General features: G+C 41.1%; 1 long non-coding RNA gene across 2 annotated transcripts in view; it reads left to right on the top strand.

Moving 5' to 3' along the window:
* Positions 1–22223, top strand: part of LOC126933963 (uncharacterized) — a 325171-nt gene that overhangs the window by 251259 nt on the left and 51689 nt on the right. For both annotated transcript variants that reach the window (XR_007718794.1, XR_007718795.1), the window contains one exon: positions 15058–15190. This is a non-coding gene — a long non-coding RNA (uncharacterized LOC126933963). The remainder of the gene's footprint in view (positions 1–15057; positions 15191–22223) is intronic.

Genomic DNA, 22223 nt, shown 5'->3' on the forward strand with positions numbered 1-22223 from the left:
TCAAAGGGATGACATCATTAAATAAAACATTGCAGGTACCACCTTCCGCATAAGAGAGAGTAAAATCAAGTTGTTGGGAGGAGCACAGAGTGGGGACGATTGCTTTTTTTGCTGTGACTATGCAGGTGGGGTTCTGTGGGTATATGATAGCTGTCCTGAAAAATGAAGACAACGTGGGAAGATACCAAGATTCTCTCCTTTCACGAATAAATTGACCTGAAATGAAGAGATGTGTTTCAGTTTCAAAGGTAGAATGGAATGACCTATTTGTGATAATTCACCTCCCTCTGCCCCCTGCTGTATTTTGCTTTCTATGGTTTATGAAGGCCAAGTTTGAAAGCTAATGAGTTTGATTTATCAGAGCTATCCTCTTACTTCACCAGGCCCCTGTTTAAAATCTGATGGATAGAGTGATCTGACTCCTTTCTTGTAATTTTAAATATAAGGCATTGTCATTTTCCCCTTTAGTCAAGAAACTATAAAGGGGGAGGAATATATAGAATTCTGTTACTAAAATCCTAATTACTACTAATACCAGTTAACTCCTTTCATAGGGAAATGCATTTCCCAAAGTCTGTCCAAAAGGGCAGACTTGTGGCTTTGGACAGGTACAATATTGCAGTAGCACCTGGAATTGACTTTCAAAGATAGCATCTGGCTCCAAATGCTTTTCTTCTCATCCAAAGCCTTACCTTTCAAAACACAAATACTCCAGAAGATAAGCAGCACCTGGCGTAAAAATGCCTCGGTTCTGATGAAAAGCGAATTGTGTATTTTAAAAGTTACCAAACACACTTTCTTGAGCAAGCATCACGTTCCTGTCTTGGAAAGAATATTTGAGAAAACTAGACTTTGTGAAGTAGTCATTGGTCCTACAGGACATGAGGAATCATCACATGGTTGCCTCCATCCTTGCCCAGGCAGTGACTTCGGGATCCTCTAGGGAGGTAAGATCAAAAGACTTTACTGTTGGGAAGGTACCCTCACCTCCCCATTTTCAACAAAGACAAGGCAGTCTGCAGTGCAATTTACCTTCATCTGTGAAATTAAAAAGAAAAATACCAGAGCAGAGAGGGTCTATATGACTACCTCCATATCAAAGAGCAAATGGCAGTGCCAAGATTAGTGTCTGAATATTTATGATAAAAAAACAAATGATAGAAATAGCTAAAGCTTATTAAATACATAGTACATGCCAGCTACTTTGTGCTTCATGCAGGTGATCTCATTTTATCCTCAAGCTACTTAAAGCAAATGGTATCATTATCCACATTTCATAGATGAGGCAACTGAGTCTCAGATGAGGTAGTGAACTGCTTGTTAATGGTGGAGCCAGTGCTCAAACTCTGCTAATCAGATTCCAGTGATACGCACTTCTGCAGTGTGCCTTGTTTCCATTATCTGAACTTGCTGCCATGAACTTTTATTTTTTTCTGGTGCAGATCTCAGCATAGTTTGCCTTTTCTCCAGTGCTTTCTCTCTCTTAGTGGCGCAATAGTCAGAGGTAGGATTGTGAAGATCCGCACTTGCAGACACAGAGCTGCTAACTAGGAACTGTTAGACGGGCTTGCTAGTGGCTATATTTGGGGTAAACCTCAGGTCTCCAGTGCAGCTCCAGAAGGACTTTCCTTGGTCGCTGCTGACTGTTCCATAAACAGGCCTCCTTAGAGAAGTGTCTCTCCATCTCTGGTATTTCCTGAGTTTAAAGCAGCTTCTGCGTTTGTAAGTGCAGCTCTGTAAGGCTAAATGATGCATCTGGATACGTTGAAAAGAAATGTTGTTGGGGAAATGCAGAGGAGGGAACCCATCCCTTCTGAAGCCAACATTCTAGATCAGGAATTATTGGGAGCAGGAGACAAACACAGTATACGACTCAACCCTTAATAAGTTGCCATGGCCTTCACTATTACAGTTGCTGCTGTGAGCACGTGGGAAGCTGGTCTACGTTAACATTCCAGCCGTGCTCAGAGGCACTACCACAACTCAGGGCACTGATTTACCCCTTCTGCCCCATTCAAACAGGTCATGTTATTTTCACAGAAAATCTTGTAAAACCTTTCTTACCTTCCCTAGAATTGGTGAGTGTTTTCCTCCTCAGACCTTCCTTAGCTAGAACACTCTTTATTCTTTTTTACCTTATTGCATATTGCATTGCCTTTTTGGATTACTTTTCTGTCTGTCCTACCAGACCACAGGCTTCTTAAAAAACAACAAATGTGTATGTAACATCTACTTTCTTAATGTAATTGTTTTAAGTAAAACTAAAGCTGAGAAAGGGCATAGTGAGTGACGGGGAGTATCACAGATAGGGGACATCATGGTGGGGGTGTGGGTGTTCTCTGAGGAAGTCAGATTTGAGCAGACACTTGAATGAAGAGAGGGTGTTGGCCACGCAAGTAACAAGAGGGAGAACAGGCCAGGGAGAGAGAACAGCACGTTCAGATCTCCTGTGGTGGAGTGCTTTTGGCGTGGTCAAAGAACATCGTGGTAGCCGAATAATGGCTCTGCAAAGATAGCCACGTCCTAATCTCCAAAATCCGTGAATATGCAAGGTCCACATGGCAAAAGGGACTTTGCAGATGTGATTAAGTTAAGGATCTTGAGATGGTGAGATTTTCCTGGTTTTCCAGATGGGCCCGATGTAATCACATGGGTCCTTGTAAGAGGGAAGTAGGAGTCAATGTAAATAGTGATGACACAAGCAAGAGGCTACAGTGAGGACCAGAAAAGGCCTCACTGTATTAGTCCATTTTCAAGCTGCTTACAAAGACATATTCGAGACTGGGCAATTTACAAAATTCCTTCCTCAGAGCCTTCGGAGGAATGCAACCCAACTATCACCTTGATGTTAGCCCAGGGAGACACATTTCAGACTTTTACCCTCTAGAACTGTATGAGAACTAACTTGTACTGTTTTAAGCCATACCTTTGCAGTAATTTGTTACAGCATTGATACGGTTTTTCTGTGTCTCCACCAAAATCTCATCTTCAATTCCCATGTGTTGTGGAAGGAACCCGGTGGGAGGTAATTAAATCACAGAGGCAACTCTTTCCCATGCTGTTCTCATGATAGTGAATAAGTCTCATGAGATCTGATGGTTTTAAAAAGAGGAGTTCCCCTGTACAAGCTCTCTCTTTGCCTGCTGCCATCCATGTAAGATGTGACTTGCTTCTCCTTGCCTTCCACCATGATTTTGAGGCTTCCCCAGCCACATGGAACTGTAAGTCCAATTAAACCTCTTTCTTTTGTAAATTGCCCAGTCTTGAATATGTCTTTGTAAGCAACATGAAAATGGACTAACACGAGCATTAATAGCAAACTAATACAAAATCAACAAGGATGAAAGAACATAAGGTTGGAGATGGGCAGAGGCTAAATCTGAGACCTAGAGCTGTGTTGGCCTAAACAAAACCTTGAGATTTGGACATAAAAGTAACAGAATGAGTGGTCTCATCCTCACAGCAAAAGAGTCAAACAGAAAACAAGACCTCATTGACATTCCATCCATTTTAAATACTCTTTAATATTTTGAAATATGAATCTTCCAAAATATTCTAGAGTCCTTCAAATGTACTATAATTTGTCCAGTCACCTACAGGAACAGTAAATTTAATTTTATTTAATCATAGAGCCCATTGAATGCTACTGAAGATATTATATAGAAAAATGTACATACACAAAATTTGGATAAATTTTCAGTTGCTTTATGGAACCATATGAAATGCATGCATTGATCTCAGCTTAAGGATCTTGGGTCTACATCCAGAATTATTGAGGAACATTTTTGAAAAAATCAACTTTTATGTTATTATTCCTTTTGTCTGAAGTTGGCTGACTTAGCCTAGGTCCTCTAACAGGGGCTGAGACTAGCTTTCGGATGCTGGTGGCTTACTTTGGAAGTGGGCCCAGGGAGCAAGAGTAGAGGGCAAGATGGGTGGGGATTGTAGCACGGAGGCAAAGAAAACAAATCCAAAGTTGTCTCACTGAGTTGGCACTAGATCTCCCCAAAGGGGTTTTGAAATGTGTGTGAGAACCGTCCATCTAGTGGATGAAAAGAGAAACCTGCTGACTCCTGTCTCCCATCCATTTCTAGTAGCTTCAGGGTCATGAATTCTCCTGCACTTCCAATTGTACAATGGTGAATGTTGAGTAGCTTCTCAGGCCTTCTGTGGCCATAAAGTCAGAGAAACCATAGAGCAGAAAACAAGAGGTAGAGGGGTAGCCCTGGTGCAAGGTCTGGGTGCTGAGCATTGCCCCTGGCAGAATTGACAAACATTTGCTCAGAAGTAGTCTCTGCTACAGCAGACAGAGCAGAAGGAGGGGCCCAGGGAATTTACAGTAATGCTCCAAAGGTGCCCCTGGCATGTGACACATCCTCAAAAAGTTCATCTTTCTTTGACAGGAGAGAAAAAAAATGATTTTCACATACAATTACTTTTAATCATCCAAATTTAATCAAGGTTGTCTTGACTTTTATAAATGCATTGTTTAAAAATGTACCTTTTCTCCTCATGCATTTACAGTCTATATGTAGATTATTTAATTAAACTGTATCTATTATTTATAATAATGCATAAATGTACTGCACTGTTTGCTTATTTTATGCACTGGAGCAAACAATTTATATATCTTTTTCTCAATGCATTCTTACAACAAATCTATGAAATAAGTACTATTATCCTTTTCTTCATAGATAAAGAGAATGAGATGATTATATCACTCACCAAGGGCCAGCTGGGTAGTATGGGGGTTGAGGAGGGATAAAGGGGAAAGATTTAAACGCAGGGTTTTCTAATACCAGGGCTATAAGTCACTATGTTTCTCAAAATCTAGTGTGCCTCAGAGCCACTTGGAAGGCTTGTTAGAACACAGAACACTCTTTTCTCCCCCCACTGGAGCTTCTGACTCTGCAGGTCTGTTGAAGAGCCTGAGAATCTGCACTTCTAACAAGTTCCCAGCAGATGCTGCTTCTGGCATGAGGACCACACGCTGAGAGCCAGTCACTACACCATGCTAACCAACCTCTCTGAGGGACACACCACTTCAAAACAGCAGCGTGAGATCCTTCCAAACCACATTCCCAAACATTTATTCTCCTGTTTCATCTTGACTTTAGTGAAAAGATGATATTGGAGAAGTTCTTCTGAGATGACCTCTTTCTGGAACACAGTGATTTTCTTTGCCACCCCCCCACCCCTGCCCCACCCAATCCCTAGTACATGACCAAGGGTTTTGGGCCCATTAGCTGTAAAAACGGGCTCAGCTCCCAAGACATTTTCTTGTTGGAATGCCAAAGAAGCACATCCATCTTACAAATGATGTTTCAACTCTGCTAAAATATAAATATTTATGAGAGTGAGGTTAGCTATTTGGCATGCGATACATACTTTTTTGTTAAAGTTTTCCCATTAAAAGACAGTTGCTCAGGAAAGCCTTAGAAACGAATATTGCATTTTGTTTCATAAAGATTGTGGAAAGCTAAACAGCGAGAGGATCCACATTCCAATTGCTGATGAGAAGTGAGGACATGTTCCCACAATCATTCTGTGCTAATGAATTACAGTCTCAACATGTAGCAAGCCTCAGCATTGTGTTTCCAAGACATAATTAAGGAAGAAAAGTATTATAGTATTATGACTTGAAGAATGAAATTTATGAAAGAAGAGTGACTGGAGGAGAAGATTGTAGCAGAGATTGGCTGACCTAAGAGAAAAAGCAGTTCAGGAAAGGCACAGTGGAAAAACAGCCATGCAAACTGGATCCTAGCATTCTCTGCTGGGTCCTGGTACTTTTGAGTATGGGATATGGATGCAAGCAGACGTAAGAGTCTACCAGGGTTAAGAACACTTTGTAGGCAGCCCCACTTAGTTGTTCCGGTTACAGCTTGTGAATATAGGGTGAAAAGATTGTTCCACACTATTAAAGTCAGGATGTCAAATCCATGCTACAACACTGGAATGTGGCTAGATTTAGGAAAAGAAATCTCTACTCAGGTGTCTAGAAGGTCACTTAGACCATTTATTTTGAGATGTGAATTTTATCTCTCAAAGACTTAATGGGAAAATGTGATCTTGGAGTCAAACAGACCTAATTTTATGCTCCGTTCTGTCTTGGGTTACATTGGTGAGTCTGTATGAGCCTTGATTTTGCTCATTCAGTTTCCTCCTTTTGGAATGACGCTGACCTTGCAGGGTCAATGTGAGGAGTACCAGAGGCACAGTCATCACAACTTGGTCTTGTATGATGAAATGTTTCTTGGGGCTCTGTCTGCTCGTATTTAGAGGTTTAGACAGATAAAATGTTAGGTGTAGGTTCAACTCATTGAACAAACATGGCAACATTCCTTTTAAGTTGAACATACCTGCTACTTAACATCCTGAATTAGAAGTTGAAATATAGGAGAGAAACAACAAAGATTGGAAAGAAATGGCATAAGAAAAGAGAGAGGGAGACAGGGGCTGGGGGAAGGGAGGGGTTAGGAAGGGAGAGGAGGGGAGGGAGAGAATAAGAATGAGATTGAGAGGAAAGAGGAGGATATCTAAAAGTATGTGGCAACTGAAGGTATCCAAAGTCATCCAGGACCACAGAACCGATTGTCTTCTTGTTCAGCATTGCCAGCTCTGTGAGGCTAAACTAGGTGCTCCATATGCATCATTTCATTTAATTCACAGCACTTGGATAGCAAATACAATGTTTGTTTCCACTCTAAAGACAAGGAGTCTAGATGAGCTGCAGTGATGCTGAAAAGTGATCTTAACCACTGCACCCCATGCCTTTAGTGCTTAGCCCACCTTTCCCAATGTGCCTACCCCCCAAGGTGCCCTGTTTCTCCCCCTTCCCACAAACTCTGAAATATTTGTCAAACCTATGAGGTGAAGACAGAAAGGATTCTTGTAGAGTATTGCAGCTTACATTTCTTCATTTTGATCCGAAAATTTGGGGGTAAAAGGCAGAAGTCTGTAAGGAAGAAAATGGCGAAAAGACATGCCATGACTGAGCCTTACTCTCTGTAACTTTTTATTTACAAATGTGCTGGAGAAAAATTCATAGGAGAAGTTTGGGGCCTTGGAGAGTGAAGAGGGAAATCTGAAAATAATATTTAAAAAAAGCAGAAAAAGAATAAAAATGCACCTTCAAAGCCATTATAGTTTTATTATGATTTTCAATTTGAGAGAGGACAGAAACAAAAGTATCTATATGAATGCTCTTTCAGATGACTCATCAGTGAGTTAGCATACTCTGGGATATTCTGCTTTCATGAGGACATATGGATATGTTAATATTTGGAAGTGCTTAAAATGATGGTTTAGGTTGATAATATTTGCCGAGTTATTGTCATGAAGAAGTTTTAGCATGAACCTTAACATTATTTTAAGCTATCAGATTTCAGTAATTCCGGTACTATTGATTCAAATAATGTTAGTCTTATTGAAATAAGTGTATGTGAGAAGTGATGGAATAATTCTTAGATTTTGAGAATTTATTCATTCTAATCTCTCTTTAGTCCATGCTCCATTTAAACTATCCTGTTCAATTTTTAGAAGAGCAACAAAGAGACTTAAAATATTCAACTCTCTCTCTCTCTTTCTGTCTCCCTCTCTCTCTCTCATATAATAAATGACAGAGTAAATCAGCACATTTCAAGAGTTAAAAAGATCCACTCTTGTTGTATCTTATTTTTAAGAAAAATTAACTCAACATTTACTTACTGGGCATCTACCAAGACCCACATTGCAGTAACCATTAGAGATACCAAGAAAAGCAGTAATTGTTGCTCTTAACCAATCAAAATATAGACCAGGAGATAGAAAAATAAATAGCATATGCCTTGATACTTGTTATAAACAATCACAAGGTATTAAGGCATTAAGGTTGAGAGGCTACCACTGCTTCAAACTCCTCACACGGTAGTTTGTTTTTCTAGAACAACCATAAGCAGAAAACTACAACATTTAGTCCAATATTGAGGTGTGTGTTGGGTTCTTCCCATGTCATACTTCAAGACTTTGTGATTCAATTTGGGACTGGTAATGGTATTTCCCAAGGCTTAGTAATATCCATCATCATTTAAGTACTGGGATTTCAAGATGATCACTAGAAAACTACTTATGAAGTACTCCTGGCCTCTCGCATTTCTCTGAGGGACTTGGAGAAAGTGGCCAGAGCTGTCAGCTAAGTGTTTGCTCATACAGTTTGCCTTAGATAGGGATCACAAAATTTGGACTTCTCTCCCATTCTACCCATCCAGTATTTCCAAACATATTACAGCTTTCTGTAGGGGACTGAAGGACTACTTAAAGAATGAAGAGAAAAAAGTGACTATCCAGTTTAAATTTTCTAAACCACTCCACTGAGCTCTAGCAGCTCCATGTATAGCAAATGGAAAATTCAGTCTCTTCAGAGCCTATCCTCACAAGAAAGACATTTGACATTAGAAAACACTAGACTCCCCACCTCTCGCCCTGACGTGCTCAAATCAACATGGGATTTCAGGAGCAAATCTCTGACTTTGTGAATTGGACAATTTTTTGTATACTTTTGATTTTTTTCTTTTTTTTTTTTTTTTTTTTTGCAGTGTCTTGCCTGCTCCCAGGAATGCCTTAGCACTGGAAATAGATTCAGTCTCTTCCCTTTGATTTCCATGAAGTCCTTAATTTGTTCTTTTATTATATTTTGTGGCGCTTCTGGTTTGGTTTTCTTGCTGTGATGTGGGAACCCTGTTGCACCTCTGGAGTTATTTTTGTATTTTAAAAGATGTCAGTGAGTTACTGAATTCTTTTGGTTTCCATTTTACGTTCCTTCACTGAGGTACTAAATTTCCTTACACAAAAAAAGGAGCAACATAACAAACAAACAAACAAAAGCAAAGCACTGAGGCAGGTGGATCGCCTGAGGTCAGGAGTTCGAAACCAGCCTGACCAACACCGCAAAACCCCATCTCTATTAAAAATACAAAAATTAGCCATGCATGGTGTCGTGTGCCTGTAATCCCGGCTGTTCTGGAAGCTGAGGCAGCAGAATCCCTAGAAGCCAGGTGGGGTGGAGTTTGCAGTGAGCCAAGATCATGCCACTGTACTCCAGCCTGAGTGACAGAGCAAGACTCCATCTCAAAAAAAAAAAAAAAAAAAAAAAAGGGGGAAGCAAATGATAGGGGAAAACAACGACCAAGTGTATGGTGGGTCCTTCCACCCACACAAGAGTTGCTCCTTAGTGTAGGGTTTTGTTGGAATCCCTCTCCTCCAGTTTTGGACTTCCGTGACTGGCAGCTTCTTTCTAGACGAGAATTTTCCCCTGCTGGAATAGAAAAGCCACCCAGCTCCTGCTGAATGCCCGCCTGTGGGTGATGTGACAGGCTGAGCCTTGCTGTTTGGCTCTTATGTTCATTACAAAATAAGTTTCACCAAGCTATTGCTTAGGAGTCAGAGAATGAAGTTTCAGTGACTATTAACAAAGAAGAATATAATCTATTAAAGAACTGGAGCATTTGGCCGGGCGCGGTGGCTCACGCCTGTAATTCCAACACTTTGGGAGGCCAAGGTAGGCGGATCACAAGGTCAGGAGATGGAGACTATGACTCTCCTGGCCAACACGGTGAAACCCTGTCTCTACTAAAAAGTACAAAACAATTAGCCGGGCGTGGTGGCAGGCGCCTATGGTCCAGCTACTTGGGAGGCTGAGGCAGGAGAAAGGTGTGAACCTGGGAGGTGGAGCTTGCAGTGAGCTGAGATCGTGTGGTGTCACCACACTCCAGCCTGGGCAACAGAGAGAGACTCTGTCTCAAAAAAAAAAAAAAAAAAAAAAAAAAAGAACTGGAGCATTTTATATACTTGACACAGAAAATAAGAGGTATAGAATTTTAAAAACTCATGCCAGTCAGAGAGCAGATTTTCTTTTTTGTATAGGGGAATAATCTCTTTTTTGTTCTATAAATGAAGAAGATTGGATTCCCTGTCTTAGGGGAGGGTAGAACCTTTTTGGCTCACTGAAGCCTGAACTTTTTGTAAGAGCCCTTGATATATGGCGGTTCTGCAGAGAAGGGATCCATCCCCCTGGTGAGTGTAGTTCAAAGTGGGAAATTTATGTTCCCTGAAATGCGTTGAGAAAGTTCAGTGCTGATAACATGAACCCAAGACCTCCTCAGTAGGGGCCCTGAGCTTGGAAGCCCTTTTGCTCGTGACTCATGACAGCCTTGGGCTTGGGGGAGCTGAGCATCCAGTGGGTACCAACAGAGTTCCGCCCTTGGAGCCCAGTGTGAGGCATTGCCACAGAACCGGCAGGGATGGGGGCCATGGCAGGCGTCTACCCCATAATGCACAAGTGCCCACCAGGCTACACTAGGTCCCTGACTAACAGTGACACCTTGTGACAGCAGAAGACGCAGTGTAACCATTATCTCAGGGGCCAGAATAGTCAGTTATTAATAGATCGGAAAGACTTTTTACCATGGACCTAACTCTGGAGTTTAAAAAATTATTAGCAATACCCCACATATTTTCCTTGTTAGTAACAGTGTTAGTAGATGGGCTGATTTGACAGCAGGGAAACTTTCACATCCTCTGCCCTTAGATCAGTAGGTGTGGGGAGAGAGGCAGGTGGTAGTAAGATGCCAAAAGCAACCCCACACATCCAAGCTCATAAATCACCCGTGGAGTGACATTTACAACTCTTACTTAAGTACTTAACGATTTTAAAATACAAGGTTCACAATTGGGTTAACTTGGGGAGTCATTGAATGTTTTTTTTTTTTTTTTTTTTTTGAGACGGAGTCTCGCTCTGTCGCCCAGGCTGGAGTGCAGTGGCGCGATCTCGGCTCACTGCAAGCTCCGCCTCCCGGGTTCCCGCCATTCTCCTGCCTCAGCCTCCCGAGTAGCTGGGACTACAGGCGCCCACAACCGCGCCCGGCTAATTTTTTGTATTTTTAGTAGAGACGGGGTTTCACCGTGGTCTCGATCTCCTGACCTTGTGATCCGCCCGCCTCGGCCTCCCAAAGTGCTGGGATTACAGGCGTGAGCCACCGCTCCCGGCATCATTGAATGTTTGACTGATGAACTGAAAAGGCAGCGTGCATGTGTGTGTGCCTGGGTGTGTGTACATGTATATTTCCCTAATGGAAACTCAGCTACGGTCCCACCTCACTAGATAATCCTGGCTCATTCAGTGGAGGGCATCACACTCACAGGCTTAGCTAGGAGAGACTGACTTTTGTGCATTGTCTGTGCTTCAGAGGATCTGCTGGACTCCAAGGAGCCTATGGTCAGCTGTAACCCCCCATACACAGAAAAGACTTTTTCTCACCCACTCTACCTAAAACCAGTCTCTTTTAGTGTAACCGAGTCTTGACAATCTATGTGATTCTTTGGTGCCTCATTCTGAACTGGTCCTTTTGTGGAAGGTCGAAGTGTCCTCAGTGGGAATGCTTCATGTTCAGGTGACTATCGCTAATGTCTGAGCCTGGAAAAAGTCAAAGGATGCTCAAGGAGTGAGGTTGTGTTGATTATTTCAACGTAATTTTATAAAAATCAGGCCCAGAGATGGTAAACTACAGTTCTTTTTTACTTAAAGAACATAATATTGAGAATTCGTTAGCAGTCAAACCAAGCAAAATTTCTCCCACCTACGGTCAGTGCTGTATTTTGAGAAACAGGTGGAGAGTTATGAGAAAAAGTCACTGCGTTATAAGAAAAAGTCACTGTGTTATTGATCTGTGTTAATGGCAATGCAGATGATGACAGCAGATGAATTTCAACGTCTGAGCTAAAGAATTGTGGACCTTTTGCCCTAAAAATGGAGAAAATTTAAAATGGTCTAAGAATCCCCTTGTTCTAGCCTTTCCCTCTCCACTTTTTAACACATGGAGCTTTCCTGCAATTTAAGGAACCACATTCCAGAACACTAGGTTTAGAGAAAAGATAGGCTAGAGTAGAAGCAAACTGACAATTTATACTTTTTTTCTGCCTTCTATATAAGTTAGTGGGCGTTAATTAACAGGTGTGAAAAATTCAACATTACAGAGTAGGGTTATTAAACATTTTTAGGACCAATACAGTGGCAACAGCCTCCATCAGTGTAATATACCCTCCTACGAGTAGTGCTTAATTACAGGGATTAGCAAGCAATGACTCTCTTAGTTAGCTTTAATTTTTCCAGACATATTCCAGCCAAAAAGCCTGGCTCCTCCATTTCACTACAGTGTGGATGATACCAGTGATGAATCCAGTGGCGAGAAAGCGACTAGAAGACAATCTATATAATTGGCTGAAATGACATCTCTGAGGAACAGATGCTCTGTAATCTTGCAAATCAAATTAAAAGCAAAACAAACTATTTCCTTTTAACTGTGACCAAATTCAAATGTCCTTTTGGTATTAAAGGAGCAAAACAGTCTTAATTGTTTATTGATTATTCAAATCATATAAGCTTTAGATATATGAGTGTGGCTTAACCGGTTCTTTTTTAGCACAGGGGTCAGGGCTTAATGTCAAAGCCAGGCACCAAGAGCTAAGAATCTCTGCTGCGTGAGAATGAGTCTTGATATGCCTTCTCTGTTTGGGACGACCTGGGATGTGGAGCGCAGAGGTGGCCCCATCCCTAACTTGTGGGTTGCAGGAGCATTATAAGTAGTTTTTCTAGCCGACTGAAAATGAGCCTTGAGACATCTATACGGAACCTTCGGTTTCGTTTCTCTTGCTGTGGGGACACCTGCCAAAAGTGAACTGGCAAAGGATAAGAAGCAGAGGTGGGTGGGGGCATCCTCAAAGATGATCTGTTGCTACCCAAATGAGTTTTTGGTCAAAGTCTTTGAGCACAGTGCAAGAATGAAAAATGGAGTGGGAGGAATATTTTTCAGCTATTTTGCAATCTAATAATGTCAGCTTTTAGGGTTGAGGAGAAGGAAAATATGGAGGGCAACGGAAAGGATTTAAGAATATTCTGAGATTAAAATGTTATCTTTAAATATTGTACTTCAACTACGCAGCGACCAAGGACTTTCATGCTGCCTGCCAAGGGTGACTAAATCTGTTTCCTTGTAGTAGAAAGTAATTAGCTGTTCCCTGACACCACTAGGTGGAGATGTAGGTTTACCTAGTGCCGACTCCCTGGCTAAAAATGGCCTGTGGTGGCTGAAAAATCCTTAAGAAAAATTTTAAATGTTCAAGATTGATCAATTATGAACCATGTTGGTCAGAAATTCACACTAATCTTTAAGGGCCCATCCCCTTAGATTTAAAAAAAATCCTACATCACACAACAGCAGCAAAAATCCTTCAGTGCGCAGTTGTAAAGTTGTCCTTGTGAATTATTATTTTTGAAGCCATAAGCTCTGATGTTTAAGACTCTGTGAGAATAATCACGCCATGTTATAAATTGTCTGCTGCCAATACACACATATTTTCCTTTATTCTCACACCAGCTGCTAGCTCATGCTATCAGTGGTCAGGAACAAACAAACAAAAACTACCCCTAAAAAAAAACAGCACAGAGCTTCCTTTCCAACTTCACCCATGGAAGTGTGCCAGGAACTGGCAGGAGTTGGGAATTGTGCGTTCGAGTTTAAGGGGTTGTTTCTAAATGTAGTACTTTTTGAGAATCTCATTACCTCACATCTTGATGTGTGAAGTATGATTCACAGTGCAGTTTGCTAAAGGCTAGTTAGCTCTTGTCTCAGCGGTCTTAGGTGTCTAATATCCTATTAATCAAACCTTAGTGAAATGAAGCATTTCAGTTTGTTTTGGCTAAGCCTCTTCTCTCTACTGAGTTGACCCCTTTTCTTTTATGTAAACTTTTCTATGCCCATTGGTGGATGGCATGGGCTATCAGATGGCTTCCAGAATAGACAATGGATACCAACCGTTTTCTAGAAAGGCAGGGAGTCATTTATTATTCCTCCTTTCACACTTTGTCTCCCAGATGAAAATGCTTCTGAAGTTCATTTAATCATTCACTCACATTTTCTCTCTCCCCCATTCTCTCAATCTCTTTCATAGAAAGAATACCTCATAGATTTCATCTAAGTTGCACATGTAACCCTACCCTTCAGAGGGGCTATTCCACCTGCTAGGATCCCATTTAAAGACCCAATTTTCTCAGGAAGTAAAGGGACTCTCCATTTATGGCCAGGAAAGTTCAAACAGTAATGTAGTCATTGCTTCATTACAATTACACAAGTCAAAATCTCTTCAACAATGAATATCAAACTTGAAAAATGGTGAATTTTGATAAGAAAGCCATCAGGCCAAAATACATTAAAATTCTTATTTAATATTTTCTCCTTAAAATTTCAAAATGCTAAAAATTGTTGTTACTGTGCAGATTGATCTATGAAGAAAGGCAGAAGTCATTTTTAGTGTCCCCTATTTACCAGTTTAAAAAAAAAAAAAAGAAGGAAGAAACAATTAAACATTTAAAAACCAAAATTTATATCTAACATATTGCTCTCCATTTTGCCATTAATTTCTGTCTACAATAAGGTAATATTAAGATAACCTTCAATTTGTTTCTTTAATGCACACCCACAATACAGAATCAGATAATTTGTTCACAATGGGTACTATGTAAAGGAAGCCCCATTTTTTAATTTCAATGATGAACTTTTTAAAAAACCATATTTTATGGCAGTAAATGTCACATTTATTAGATATTTTCTGATTCTAGGGGAAGGGGACTCGGTGTGGAACACATCTTTCCTTGAATAGACATTAAATGGAGGCACGTTATGAGCAGAGCATTGCAGAGGGTTGGGGAGGATGCAGGGCTGACCAACCCTGGTCTACACTGACAGGAGTCTCATAGGCTAATCACAGGGTTCATGCATTTTAGGAACACCGACATCAGCACTTTATGAATATTATCTGTAAAATGGCTCTTCTCTCTTTAGCAAAAGGAGCCCTAGAGTTTTTGGTAGAAATGTAAAATCTTTTATCCACAGAGAAAAATAAAACTTACCTTTATTAATAAGATACAACTTGTGTGTGTGCTTAATATGTGCTAGATACTATACTGATTTAATCCTACAAAAGCCCAATGAGGTGAGTAAAATTATTGTTCTCATTTTGCAGAAGAAATTGAGTAACAGAGAGGTGATGGAAGGTGCCGAAGAAGACACAGCTAATGGGTGGTGAGGCTACAACTCAGACCTAGGTAATTGGACAGCAACATCAAGGATCTTTCACATTTTGCTGTCAAATATGAGTAGGTATTTGCTTTCAATATCTTGTAACATTTTAACGGTGTTTTTCTTAAATAACTTGAACATATGAGTTATCTACAGAAATACCTTATAGAAGTACCACTTTTGTCAGAAGGGATGCATGTATTTTTTTTTCCTCAGGTCAAGTCCTCTTGCATATAATGCTATATTTAATATTTAAAAATGACATTTTTAACAAGTCACTCGTTCTTTCAAAATAACTATAAACCATATTTTAAAAATTTTATTGTGCTGGTACACTGAATTCTAAAACTATACGTTTATATGAGAAGTGATAGTTGGAAAACCTGTAGTTATTTATTAGTCTACATTATTCCTTGGTATAGGTAGAAATGAATTAAGATAACAAAACATTTTAAGAATAAAACTCCATATTGATAAGTGAAAAGAACTGTTTCAAGCAATACTCATAAATATCTCTCACACACACATTCAACACATACATGAGATTGTTTCTCTGCAAACTCATAAGATCAACATGAACTTTCTTTGCTCAAGGGAGACGGACACTTTTGAATCATGAATATTGAAAAGTGAAAGTCAAATTTCAGACAAACTAAAACTTAGGAAAGTCCATATCTAGAAAAATCCAAATCAGAACTTTGTGCGTGCCAGGAAGAAACGAGATTTCACCCTTTCCTCGAACTCCTCACTCTCCTCAGTGAGATCCTGTCCCCTTTCATCCTGCATAAGTCTAGATGCTACCCAATCATTACAGATTGGGACGGAAAAACGAGTGCTTGCCTGATCAACTTCCTCCTGAAATATTAAATATTAAGAAAGGTCTCAGGGGAATCAGTCCTTGATATGATAACACACTGATGCGTGTGTTCCATGTGCTGACACAAACTTGCCTTCTGAGAAGTCAGTCATCATGAAACTAAGGGTCATGGAAAGAAACCTCACGTAAAAACAAAACAAAAGGATTGGGTTGGAAGATGAAGTAGAGAGGAAAATTAGTTTCAAGAAAGCTTCTTACTAACCAGTTATTTTGGCTTATCTTCTTGTCTGTAATAACTCCAGCTGGCCCCCAAATGAAACGTTCAAAGAAAGGCAAGCAAGCACTGCAGAAGAGATGGACTCAAATGGACTAAAAAGGCAGAGCTTGTTTTTGGCTGTAGCGCCCTTTTGCCATGACAAAGCTGGGGAAAGGAGACACACAGTCTGTCACATTTATTTCTGATCAATCTACATAAGAATTGTCAGGCTGGCACGTTGGATTACTGCTGACTTGTGAGTTGAGATCCATTTGCTTCAGGTTTTCACTTTTCATTCTTAGAAGCCCTGGTCATCTCCACAAAAACTGTATTTTGTGGATGTTTTCATTGTTGGGAATGTTGATCAAATTAGGTGGGAAAAAAAAAAGGAAGAAAAAGGAAGAAAAAGGAAGATGGCCACCTTGAGATTCTCCTGCGTTGACAGAGTATACGTTTGATCAAAATGCAATGTCATTCGTCTTTCGTGGCTCTTTGTCGATCATGTTTGCTGGAAGGATAAGTGAACTCCATGAAAAGACATTTATCTAAATTATCCTGATAAAGTGCCATCACTCTGGGTAAAAAGAAAAATGAGCGAGAAGGCCAGACTGTACGCACATGCCTTCCACTTGAATTAACCGAGCAAAAACATATAAAGGCACATCATGTAACTAGTATTTTACATACATATGTGTGTGTGTGTGGTGTGTAACTAGGATCTACTGTACTAAAAGTTATCTTTGTGCTTATTCAACTCTTAAAAACACTATCAAAATCCTTACAATGTAGCGACCTTGATATAAACCAAGAATCATCACGGGCTCACTAATAGAAAGCTAGTAACCAAATTGTAAACAAATATAGGTAATGTCTGAGAGTCTATGCTGACAAGTAGATAAGAAGATAAATGTAGAGTTTTTCTTAATTAGCCTTTCTTAATTAAAAACAGGAGCAGTATTGTGATCAAAATGAACTCTGGTGGGAGCCTGGTCACTTGGTCTTCTGGGTATCACTTGAGGAAAATTAGATTTTTTTTTTCCCTTCTAGGATAAATTGTGCACTAAAGAAGGAATAAATGGTGTCTGTGAGCAGTGTCCCCTTGGTTTTTATCTGCGTGAGATGGATGTGCCTCTTGTCGTTTTCAGAATGGCGTGGGGGCAGACTTAGCCATCATTAGCACCCCAGGATGGATCCAATTCACTAATTACTTATGCTGTCCTGGTTCACTGAGATTTAAGTACCAAGTCAATCCCATTATCTGCAGTCTCCCAAGCTTGCCAGAGCCATCCGTCTTTCATGGAAAAGAAGCGCAAGGGTTATCAATTGGGCCCTGCAAGACTTGGGATTTTCCTACTTTGGGAGAAGGCAAGATTAGTCCTGACTCAAGTCCAGGCCCCTCTAAGCCGCTACTTTGGATGCGATAAAAGAAAATGGTGACAATTATCCATAACTATGTGAAAAACCAGGAGGGGAAAGGCAGGGAGCAAGGGGAAGGGAGGGGCGAAAAGGAAAAAATAATAAGAAGGAGAGGTAAAAACGCAAAGAAAAGAATTCCTGCTCGGCTGCAACACCAGGCCTGTGGTTCCAGGCAGTTTTTCACATCACCTCTGAGCTACAAATGACAATTCATCTGTTACAAACACATGATAATATAGTCAGAAATCAGGAATTAAAATATTCTGAAGGCCTGAGGCCCCCTCAGAGAAGAGGGATGGCAGGGGAGGGGGCCGCAGGAGGGAGAAGCCGACCGGGGAGCCTCGTGGGAGGGCCTCCTCACATTCGCCATGTTCAATGTCCCTGGGCTGTGAGGCCAGGCCTCTGCTGTGTGGGGTGGGTGATTGGCACCTGCTCTGCGGAGGGGAAGGGCCTGGCAGCTCCTGGCAGCATTGTCACGTTCATTTGCACACTTTAGGAAGCAGCAGTGTGGCTACTAATACAAAAAAGAATCTTCTAAGCAGCATGACATCTCTTGGAATGGAATATTTGTCTTTACAAATGATTGCTCTGCTGCCAGCACTTGACACGGTGCTCGCAAACATGTGTAATTGTTGGAAGTGTAATGATGATTATTTGCATATTTAATGTTCAAACAGTACTGGAGAAGCAACCTAGACTAAACCTTTTAGGGGAAGATTTGAATATGTTCGGCATCAGCCTGAGGAGTCCCAGGAAGGAAGAAGCAGCCAATGGAGAGCAAATGCAGGAATAATTGGCTTAAATTTGCACTGCACCGCCCTGCCTTGGTGCCTTTATTCATGGACACAATAGCACTCACTGGGCCCATATGGGGTAGAAGTTCACCAGCACCAGAAAGGTGCCTTCTCTTGGCTTTAGTTCAAACATTAGCTGCAAGACATCCTGTGCCAGCCTGATTTTACATTAACCAACTGTGAACCCAAGAACAGTATCCAGGAAATAGGGATGTGGGTAGACGTAGGAGGGAAGATAGGCATGGAACTCATTACACTTTTTACCCACTAGCAAGTGGAAATTGTCCACCCATCTCTGGATCCAAAAAAAGATTCTTAAGGAAATTATCTAGCTGAACTATTAAAATGGCAGTATGTTGAAATTTGTAGAAAGAACATTTCATTCTCCTCGAAAGTAAATGACTTCTAAGATTCCTTTCCAGTTTTTACTTGGTTGGAACCTTGTTCTATTAAATGCTGTTTTTCTCACAATATTCTTTAGAAATAGAAAGTACTGGGTAATTTCAATGAAATTAGAAGGATCTCTATTCCCAATTCCCCACCTCCCTCAAATTTAGACCCCAATATACCCTATGGGGCCCAGGTGTGAAGTTTAATGCTTTGTCTCTCTGTTCCCAGGCTGTGAGCACTGAAGTTTGCATGTTCACCTTGAATTCACGGAGGCCTTTCCCCAAAATAGCATCCCTTGTAGGAAACATTGCGGGAAATCCAGAGCTCAGAAAGTTCCTATGCGAATGACATCCCGTTGCACCTAATTTCTTACTAGTGACAGAGTCACTGGCCCTGGGCACGTGGCGGCCCGCCTGCCTTTCCAGCCTGTGCTAACCAGACTCTCACAGCAGGCTGAGCTGTGCTTACCCACACATGCGAGCGCATCTTGAACAACTTGAAGCACGGAGACGGGCCGGCATGTTCCATATCAGCAGGAAAGGAGATTTCAGATGGTGGTAATCATCGCAGGGAAATGCACCTCACTGAAATCAATAGAATAATTTTTGATAATGTAGCCACTTGATCTGGTAATTGGGCCTTTCACCTGTAGTGAACAGCTTCACTGGAGACTTTCTTGAGCTATTAGATGCCTCTTACTTGGAGGCTATCCTGTTTTTATCTTTCAAAATATGTGGAGTAATTAGCTTTCGAGTTGAGTGCTTTCGCCTCTTCCTCACTCCCCTCACTCCCTTGCATTTCCACCCACCCATCCCCAGCTTGCTCTTTTTCAGGCCTGCCCCCGCCCTGCCAGGAGCCACTGCTCATCACAGAACTGTAGAGTTGTTTGAGGGGCAGCACAATCATCTTGTAAATTGATTTTTTTTTTAAATCTGGAGAGTGAGTAGGACTGCACATCTCCATTCCCGACCCTCGTCGTCCTAGTCTTGGCTTGTAGCAGGGCCAAAGTTCGATTGACAACGCTTGTTTTTTGTTTTTTGTTTTTACTTTAAGTTCTAGAGTACATGTGCACAACGTGCAGGTTTGTTACATATGTATACATGTGCCATGTTGGTGTGCTGAACCTCATCATTTACATTAGATATATCTCCTCATGCTATCCTTCCCCCTATCCCATGACAGGCCCCGGTGTGTGGTGTTCCCCGTCCTGTGTCCAAATGTTCTCATTGTTCAATTCCCACCTATGAGTGAGAACACGCAGTGTTTGTTTTTCTGTCCTTGTGATAGTTTGCTAAGAATGATGGTTTCCAGCTTCATCCATGTCCCTACAAAGGACATAAATTCATCCTTTCTTATAGTTGCTTAGTATTCCATGGTGTATATGTGCCACATTTTCTTAATCCAATCTGTCATTTATGGACATTTGGGTTGGTTCCAAGTCTTTGCTATTGTGAATAGCGCCTCAATAAACATATGTGTACATGTGTATTTATAGCAGCATGATTTATAATCCTTTGGGTATATACCCAGTAATGGGATGGGGGGGTCAAATGGTATTTCTAGTTCTACATCCTTGAGGAATCGTCACACTGTCTTCTACAATGGTTTAACTAGTTTACAGTCCCACCAACAGTGTAAAAGTGTTCCTATTTCTCCAGCACCTGTTGTTTCCTGACTTTTTAATGATCGCCATTCTAACTTCTAATTGACAATGCTTCTAATCACTGCTGTCTAATCTAACTTCTAATCAACAATGCTTCTAATCAGGGCCGTCTGGGGGCCAGGGAGTGATTTGCCTGCAGTGGAGGAGGGTTGGCAATGTTACCTTGCATATCGTCAGATGACGAATTCTTTAGAAGTGAGACAATACATGTAGTATGCTTCCGAGCATCAAAGTGGTTAACCGCTTTGTCATAAAATAGTGGTGGGAATATCAAGCCAAGGAATTACTGATAGTGAACAATTCAGGCATCCTTCCAAATCCATTCTTCTTAATTCTCCCAACAACCTGATGAGATACAAGTCCCCATTTTATGGATCCAGAAATCAGGGCATAGAGAAAATAAACAACCACCCTGACATCTCCTAGTTCACAAAGGATGGGAGTGGAATTCAAACCAAGGAATCTCAGCACCAGAGTCTGTGCCCCCACCACTGCCCTGCCCTTCCTCTTAGGGTTGTAAGCTGTACTTCCTGTCTTGATGTTACCTATGGATGTGATGTATGAATGTGAAAGCAGTGTTATTTCCATGGATCGCTATATGGCAGTGCTTGCAAGACTCCACCTGCCATTTTGTGTTTCTTTAGAGACTCTTCAGAAGTGGAGACGATTACCACTGACACTCCCACAACAGTTCATTGCTCTCCCACCACATGAAATGCAGAAAGCTAAGGGACTTATTTTTTAATACAATATTAAAACAACCCTTGGGATACAAAGTTGAATTTTATTGCTTGTTAAATTCTTTGAAGAGCGAAAGTATTTAAAAAACATAGGACAATAATTAGCCATATTTCTTTAGGGGCTTATTGGTTTGACCTCAGCCTTTTAGTCTGTCAAAGTATGCTAATCAGCCTGACAGACAGAAAGATAAAATACAGAGGCTGAGGCACGAGTAGGGAAAAGAGGAGAAGAGAGTAGATAAATGAGGAACCAACAGGATGTGAAGGGGACTGTGGCCAATGGTCACTGCAGGGCTACCCTTCCAGAGTGACCCCAAAAGGCTCAGGGCTAGAGAGAGCCTTCAGAACAAAGCAAGTCACTGGTTTTGTTCTCAGTCCAGCAAAGTGAGCAAGCTCATCTGTGTATATTCCAGAAATCTTCTTTACCATGAGCTGAGCATGAAATAAATTGATTGTTTAAAAGGTTGTAGATGGGATGGGGATTATATCAAATCTCCTAATTTGAGGTTTAGATGTATGGCATCTACAGTTCCAGCTGAATGCCTTACGTCATTCTATAACTCTAGTAGAAACGTTTACTGCTCACCAAATATCCATGTACTCCCCCATTTTTCAAGTCGCCCTGAAGCTCAATGGGCTATGCAATTTGGTGTGTGGAAATGACAAGTATCATTTTTGAGTCAAATCATTCAAGATCAGATGTGCGGCGTGCCAGCTTTCTCTTTTCCTCTTGTGAGGAGGAATGCAGGGCCAGGACTTCAGATGGTTCGGCTACCAGCCTGAGGGATCCCCGATATCCTGAGCTGTTCAGCAACTCGTTAGAGTAGAACCGACCCTATTCTACATGTTCTATTAGCAAGAAATAAACTCTTGCACAGATTATTTGAATTCACACATTCTCAACCCACCCTTTAGTTCATGACTATACTTAGATCAGAGAGGAAGAATAAAGCTTAAATCACTGATTCCCTCCTTCCTCATAAACATTGGGCAAGAGGCTTTCTGTAAGTCATTTAACTTAGGTCTCCCAGGAG

This window comes from Macaca thibetana, chromosome 13 (genome assembly GCF_024542745.1).
Source record: "Macaca thibetana thibetana isolate TM-01 chromosome 13, ASM2454274v1, whole genome shotgun sequence".
Lineage (NCBI taxonomy): Eukaryota > Metazoa > Chordata > Mammalia > Primates > Cercopithecidae > Macaca > Macaca thibetana.